The 8,640-nt window shown below is 33.7% G+C and overlaps 1 pseudogene across 1 annotated transcript; it reads left to right on the top strand.

Annotated features, from left to right (window-relative positions):
* The first annotated feature begins 1,384 nt into the window (after positions 1-1,384).
* Positions 1,385-4,022, top strand: LOC145108872 (zinc finger A20 and AN1 domain-containing stress-associated protein 8-like; annotated as a pseudogene). Its single transcript, XR_013708619.1, has 3 exons — positions 1,385-1,583; positions 1,985-2,026; positions 3,376-4,022. The product of XR_013708619.1 is annotated as a zinc finger A20 and AN1 domain-containing stress-associated protein 8-like (transcript).
* Positions 4,023-8,640: the final 4,618 nt, after the last annotated feature.

Genomic DNA, 8,640 nt, shown 5'->3' with positions numbered 1-8,640 from the left:
TAAGAGGTATTAACCAGAATTGTTTTCAACTTCTTTATAAGTTCTTGTAATTGATTGGTTATGTTCTTGAATTTTGAGTAAATTGTTCAGATTTTTAATGGTTGGTTGTATAAGGTTGTGTTTTCAGTGAAATTGATGTTGATGTGGTTCTTTCAACTTCAATTGGTACTAATTGGAATGATTTATGACAATTGAACCTGTTAGGTCATATTTTTTCTTTTCTTATACAATCTCCCAAGATCAAAATTACCTTTTATGTACAACTTGAACAATCTATTGTTGGTCCTTGTAATCTATAACTTTACTGGTTCAACATTATGTGCTTTGTAAGGGTACATGTGGGGCTAATTGTGGATTAACTGTTTCTGAAAATGCTTATAGGAAGGTGTACAACATGCAAAGGAACGATTTGATGATTAGTCTCTTGATAAAGAGCAGACTTATAATCATGTAAGACTCTTTTTCATACATTGTTTCTGATTAATTGTTTTGAAGTGTGTGAGTAAAATAGTTTTAACTCATTTGGGATCTATTTTTGTGATCACTGATTATGGTGTGTTGAAATAGGAACAACTGGCGGCCTTTTATTCAAAACTCAAATTGAAGAACACTTATCAACCTTTATCGATTCAACTTACCCGGTAATTTGCCAAGTAATCCACCAAATAATTCTCAGTTTTATGTTTGTAAGCATTTAGTTAAACATTTGTGGTTGACACTTTTAATTGGTATTATTAGACACATTTAATGTAGTATTAGACAATGTTTGTTAGTAATATGTATTTGTATTTGTATTTAATATTTTTTAGGTTTATTATTTTTATTGTAAATGTTATTTGTTTTGTGGTTGAATTTCAATATTATGATAAGTTTAATATAATGGGTTTTTTAATATTTTGGATAGAAATAACTGGATTTTTTTTATAATTTTTTGCTATTTTTTATTTTTAAAAATAAAAAGTAATTACCTATGGAAAATCCATAGTTAATGTGAGCCGTATGAAATCTGAAGATAATAAAGTCAATGGTAGTCAAAGTGGGCTCCGTCGGTAATCCGTAGAAAATTCGTAGTTCTGTATTTCCGTAACTATTCCGTAGGAAAGTAGTCAAACTTGACTCCCGTGAGTAACCTGTAGCTATTCCGTAGGTATTACGGAAAAAACCGTAGGTATTCTGTAGCTAGTCCGTAGCAATTCCGTATGTATAAATTTCCCACGGGCATTTATGCTACAGGGCATTTTCGATAGCAAATAGTATCGCCTTATACCTACTGAATAGCTATGGATTGTGTCGTAGATAGTTTTCTAGTAGTGTTTGTAGGGATAAGAAGCAATCAAAGATGAGATCAACGATGCAAATAGACGAAGAGGGTGAGAAGCGATGTAAATAGGCGAAGAAAGTGAGAAACAAGAAAAGTAAGCAAAAGGTGACTGGCATGTCGTTTCCAACCCATCGTAATTAACATTTTCCTTTTATGTTTTTTTAACCGGTCATATTTTTACAATAACCTGAAGCTAGCAGCCGGTGAGCTTAAAGTGTGATTTTAACAAAATATGTATCTGGATGGTATTACATATACAAAGGTAATAGTTCATTGGTATATTTTGTAGTTACAAAACTTAAATGATACTTTTTAAGCAATTTTGATACGTAGTTACCTTTTTAAATCATTTTCCTCATATTTAATCATCATACAACCACCGTCTTTTTTCATACCATATTTGGTAGTCAGGCGGATTTCCTGTTTAACCCTAGGGTTTGTTTATGTCATCTTAAAACTCTTTCATGCTCTCTATCTTATCTGTACACACACATATATATATATATATATATATATATATATATATATATATATATATATATATATATATACACGTACATATACGACTCTTCTATGATTAAATTTTCTTATAATTGGAAGTTTACGTTCCGGTTTTTCTGAACACTTTGTTGTTTGTTTTGTTTTCCGATTTGATACGGAAAGGGTTAGAATTCGGAAGAAACGCTACTCAAATTTCAGGAACAGGTTTGTTTTAATTTTGTTGAAATTAGTTCGATTTATGCCAACACTGCGTTTATTTGATTAGTTTACTGTTTGGTTTAAGTTTTGATGAATTTCTTTTGAGTTTTAAATTCAAAAGCAGTGCTTTCAAATCCAAAATCGACGTGGATTACGTTTTCCCTATTAGGATTGGCTTCTTTTGTAAAGTTTGGTGTCGGTGTTGGTTTTTATATCATATGAATTTAGAATATGAAGTTGAATATTAGGTGGAACATGAAAAGGTGAACCACTTTTTTAGGATAGTGGAGTTAATGATTGTTATCTATTATTACTTTTTTTTTTTGGCTCAATGCTAAGCATTTTCGAAGGTCTTTCTTGGTGATGGCTGGAATCTGTGATACAGAGGCACTGTTTTCTAATTGTTTTATAAAGTAGGAGATAAAAATATGCCAAAGAGGAATCATGGTCATAGTGAGGGGAATTACAATTTCAATGCTATTTTGGTAATGGATATTAAGAGCTTGTTTTTCAATATTCTTTGTTACAAGGTACAAAAAAATGGGATTAGGATTTTTGCTACTAGCATATGCTTGAAAGCTGACATTTTTGGCTTGTCACTCTGATAGTAATTATTAATTAGGGTAGGATCCTGAAATTAGGAATTCTATGGAGGTTTTATTAGTTTTTATATGAGGCAGACATATCTCTGATTCAGGGTGTGTATTAAAAAACTATGGTCTTACTAGATATTGGCAACTGAACAAAAAGAGCAACTACAAAAGTAGATAATAGCAAATGAATTGCAATCAGCATTCGTTAAATTACATGTAGTCAATGTGAAACATGGATATACATAGATATAATACGAACAATCTTGGAAGAAAATAGGAAATCAAGAAGTGATGTTTTTTTTCTTTCCTTCTCTTTTTAATAACATTTTAACCTTGCTTGACTCAAGCAAGGGCTCTTGTTGAATTTGAATTTTGAAATGAGGCTCTTAGTTATACAAGTATCTCACTTTATGACAGACTGAATATATGCAGACATGTTATTTTATCATCTTTTACTATATTAGTTTGGAACGAAAAACATTAATTGGTGCTGGGAAAGAGACTAGTAGCTTAATTAGGTTTAATTGACCTAATCTGATTCCTTTTATAAATTATAGTTTAACTTCTTAGTTTAAATTATTTTTATATCACTAACAAGTATAGATCCAAATTTGTTAATCCTGTTTTGGCGTTATTATCTCAATTCTTATTATGGTAATATAATATTATCATAGTAGTAGTAGAACAATTTATAGACATTCATATCATATATTTACAAAATCCTGTGACTAATGAATTTGACACGAGTTACATCTTCCATAGGACAATGGAAAAAGACGAAATCGGGTGGCAACACGCTCCAGAAGCCCCAACTCTTTGCATAAACAAGTGTGGATTTTTTTGGCACCCCAGCCACAATGAACATGTGTTCAAAATGTCACAAAAACATCATCTTAAATCAAAACCAAGCCAAACTCGCTTCAAGCATCATCAATGGCGACTCAACCTCAACTAACCCCACCACCATTCCCCTCCAACCTCAACCGCCTTCTAAGGTGGAGGTGGTGGTGGCCCAACCATCTACCGTACCACCACCACCACCGTCACCTGAACCCACCGGTCCGTCTCGGTGCACCGCGTGCAGGAAACGGATCGGGTTAACCGAGTTTAGTTGTCGATGTGGGAACGTGTTTTGTTCGGTTCATCGGTATTATGACAAACACGAGTGTTCGATTGACTATCATGTGATTGGGAAAGATGCGATAGCGAAGGCGAATCCGATCGTGAAAGCGGAAAAGCTTCACAAGATATGAGGAGAGAGAAAGAGGGGTAAATTGGACAACGAAATGGTGTGATGATTTTTTAAGTTGATTTGTTTGTGGTTATGTCCTTTGTTTTCATGATATTTTTTTTATTTGAATGTGGATAGTCATTAGTCAAGCTCTTTTTATTGCACTCTGGTTGTTTACTTTGTGAGTTCCAGCCGCCCCAGTCTATCTAGTCAAAGTCAAAGTCCCAGTCTCTTGTTGGGTATGACAATTGACAAACGTTCGGGCCTTTTTTGTTACACAGAACAAGAGGTTATTACAAAACACAGAAATTTAGACCCTATTTGGCTTGTATTGGATTGTGATGGTGTTATTTTTGCAAAATATGTGAATATGTTTTATGTGAAGCAAAACAAAAGAAAGAAGATTTAAGAGTAAATTACTGAAATCGTCCCTGTGGTTTGGTCAAAATTGCACGTTTGGTCCCTAACTTTTTTTTTGCACTCGGGTCGTCCCTGTGGTTTGATTTTGTTGTGTTTTTCGTCCCTATGGTTTGGTAAAAATTGCATGTTTGGTCCCTAACTTTATGTATGTAAGGGACGAAAAATGCAACAAAATCAAACCACAGGGACGAAAAACGCAACAAAATCAAACCACAGGGACGATCCGAGTGCAAAAAAAAAAGTTAGGGACCAAACGTGCAATTTTGACCAAACCACAGGAACGATTTCAGTAATTTACTCAAGATTTAATGATAAATTCATTGTTATCTTTTTCAAGCAAAAAGGTAAGTAATAGAGGCTAAGACCAAATCCAACCGCACCGTATGGTGGAATTGGGTCAAATTTTTCTCCAATCGTCCGGCATATGGGATAAATTTTGGCTGCCATATTTGGCAGGTGCTTCTCTCCGACACCAAATCACTTTTATATTAAATTTTTAATAATTTATTCAATAAAGGATTTTCAAAACTATAATAATTTTCATATATAATCTTTAGCTATCATAATTTCTTCACAAATAGTTATAGTATTATATTATATTTATAACTTTTAGGATATTAATGTAATGTATTTTTCTAACAATATAATGTTGTCACCTAAATTTTATTTCATCAATCAAATAAATAAATTTTTTAATCACATAAATGATTTTTTAATCATTTAATTAATTAGTTATCTATATTATTAATGTTAATTTAGATCTAATAACAAATAAGTTAAATAGAATTATATAATAATAAAGAAGATCTTGATTTATTATAATATTAATAGAATATGGTTTTAGTGTAGATTTTTGGTGTGATTGGAATGGAAACTCTATTTTGGTGTTAAAAGATCATCATTTTAATGTGTTTTAGTGTTTTGTGGTTAGAGTTATCCTAAAAAGGAACATTTATTACTCAATCTAATTCTTAATTAGTCAATTTTATATTTTCCACCTTATATATAACACAAGTAAATTATAAAAACTTAAACTTTAACATTTGTTACTTAACTTTTGTGTTATATTTCAAAACAAAAAAGCAAAAGCAAAAACCAAATTATAATTTTGGCCCTCGAGTTTAGAATATATTTTTGGAAAATCTATCGAAAAATCTCAAAATTTTGAAAAAAATTAATGATTAAATCAAAAAAAAAAGTTCAACAGAAAACCAGCTAATTTATTTAGTTTAGTTCATTTTGATATTTTTAATAGGCAATTCATTTACATGACATGTCAAACAGAAAAGGATGTCGATATAGCTTAACATAGTTGATGATGAGAATATTATGTCACCCCCTCCATTCTTACTCAAGACTTTATTATTATTATTATTATTATTATTATTATTATTATTATTAAAATCGAAAATAGTTAATATTAATATTATTATATAAATACATATATAATTACATTTTAAATATGTATTTATACGCATAAAAATATATTTATACATAATATATATATATATATATATATATATATATATATATATATATATCAAATAAAGAATATAAAACGTATGTATATGTTATTATACCTTTAAAAATGTATTTACACATATAAAATACATATAAATACGTTTAAATGAATTTTTTTTAATTTTTTAAGGTATTTTTAAGAGAATTTAAAAGGAAACAGTTGTGTAATTGTGCACTTTATGACTCTTATGAGTGTTTCAAGAGGTGGCATGTTGCTTCATGAATATGTTATTATTCATACTCACAACAGGCTAAGTAGTTTTTGAAATTACATAATTCGTGTTACTTCTTAATTGTTTTGACTAAGGTGTTTTTCTACTGATTTTTCTCAAGTTCTCCGAGCAGCCTCTCCTGAAGTGACTTAGCTTCCCACATTTGTAACAGCTGTGAATTTGACCGGTCTTCTGGTCCTTAGGACAGGTCGGGTTTCTCCAAGGCCTAATGGCATGCCATTTCCATGTCACCGTTCTTACAGACTAGTTCTCTACATCCTTCTATGTGGTGGTACTGGCTTTTGCTACATTGCGGAGGGCTTATAGCATAAGGTTTAGGTGTCTTAGTATGGGGTTGCTTGATAACCCGCTTTCCTTCTGCGGATTTACGGATAGGGGCATCATATTTTCTCTTATTAACCTTTTCTTTCCTTGCATCCATTTGTTCTCCAGGTGTGCCTTCGTGAGTTGTATGTCCTATTAGGTTGTAGGCCAAAATTTTAGTTTCTTGATAGGTATTGGTTTGGGCGTTGAGTATCGTTCCTTGAAGCGATGGGGTTTGTCCTTCGACGTATTTCTTGATCTTCTGGTCCTCAGAATTCATCAGTTCTAGATATATGGTGGTTAGGTCCTTGAAACGCCTGGTATAGGCTGATAAGTTTCTTTACTCTGTATTTATACTATGGGGTTCTTTTTCCATTCTTAATTCTTCTTCTATGGGATGGAATTCTGTTACTATCATTATCTCAACCACTTCCCATGGAATCGTGTAGTTTGCATCCACTCCTAGGGTTCTTAGTGTTGGAATTTCCATTAGTTGAGAGTTGCACCTCCAAACGTGTAGGTGACGAATTTAACCCAATTGTTTTTGCACAGTCTCATGGGGATTCTAGGTTACAATAACAATGTGCTTGCGTAATTTCACTTAACACTTAAGGGTACATGCAACCTAAATTGGATCTATGTAATTTTCACATTTAACAGCAACATACTTATGAAAACACAAACTAAACCCTATGAATCAAAATTCATGGTCAAGAATACTTAACTTTTGTAGATACCAATCAAGGTAATCGAATTCATATAGTCTCCTTGGAAAATGTCACATCCATAAAATTCATGAAAATTTTAAACTTTTAAAACAACCCATAAATCATCATTGTCTACAAAATAGTTTTCAAAACATGTTTAATATCAAAGTTTTCCCAAAATTATAAAACCAAATACGAGGATGTGTACGATCACGCCTTCCCACGATCCTCTGAGGTACCTGAAACATAATCCAAAGTTGTAAGCCCAAAGCTTAGTGAGTTCCCCCAAAATACCAACACACAAACAAATAACACATATACAATAACATCATGCAATGGGTCCACAGCTAATAGACTGGATTACCCATGAGCCCACAGCATAAGTCTGGCTTGCCCTCGGCCCACAGCTTATGTCAGGCTTCCTCCTCGGCAAGATCAATCCTCGGACTGAATACCACTAAGCCCTCAGTACAAGTCTGGCATGCCCTTCTCGGCCCTCAGCTCGTATCGGGAATGCATATGAGCCATGAGTATGAGTCTGGCATGCCCTCCTCAATCCCTCAGCTCATATCTGGCTTGCTTTAGGGTTTGTTGGCTACCGCACGGAGCAGTACAACCTCAACCCAACCCATGCAATATGTCGACATATAACAGATAATAACATACACAGATAATCAGACAATATTATAGGTAATCCTATAGATCTACCATACCAGCACATCAAAACTAGCATGCATATTTATTCCATACTCAGCATATCAACGAATATCAGGTTATCAAACCAATGGGTCAGCCTTGGGGCCTTCGACCCCTAAGTACAGTGAGGAAAACTCACCTCACACTACTGAATCACACTAAAACATAATCAGGTTATCAAAACTAGCATGCATATCTTTTCCATACTCAGCATATCAACGAATATCAGGTTATCAAACCAATGGGTCGGCCTTGGTGCCTTCGACCCCTAAGTACAGTGAGGAAAACTCACCTCACACTGTTAAATCACACTGAAAGTCTCTGGTTGCTGGATCCCCGCGCTATCACAACAAAATAATCGCCCAATTAATAATTGGATTACAACCCTTAGCTATTAGTCTATAATTAGGGTAAAAGGTCACTTTACCCTTTCCTTAGTTTGGCTAAGACTCAGGCCCAAATCTTGATCCAAAAAGGCCTAAAACTAAGTAATCACTCAAGGCCCAGATTCGGCCTAATTTTCCAAAGTGGGCCCCAAACTCCTACTTGGGCCTCACCCTAAAGTCCATCCTTTCACTTAGAACAACACACCAATATCCAGATGGTCCAAAAATGGCCCAAGAATCTAAGCCCAAAAGGTGGCCCAAACTTGCTAAACCAAACAGACTGAGTATGCGGTGCGTACCCAGCTGTACGCTCAGCGTACTCCGCCTTTGACCAAGAAAACGCGTTGCTGACCACCTACGTGTTGATGGGAGTTTTTGAGCATTCTAACACTCCTATGGTGTACATGCAACCCTAGAAACCTTGGATCTATGTTTGACTATGATACATGCAAATAATTATTTTTCCAAGGTTCTTATCCTATCTAGCATGGCATGGGGAACTTGAATCAAATAAAGCTAGTAGAATTACT

The sequence above is a fragment of the Lactuca virosa genome, chromosome 1 (genome assembly GCF_052849685.1).
Source record: "Lactuca virosa cultivar CGN04683 chromosome 1, Lactuca_virosa_CGN04683_v6, whole genome shotgun sequence".
NCBI lineage: Eukaryota > Viridiplantae > Streptophyta > Magnoliopsida > Asterales > Asteraceae > Lactuca > Lactuca virosa.
This window is presented reverse-complemented; position numbering and strand designations above follow the sequence as displayed.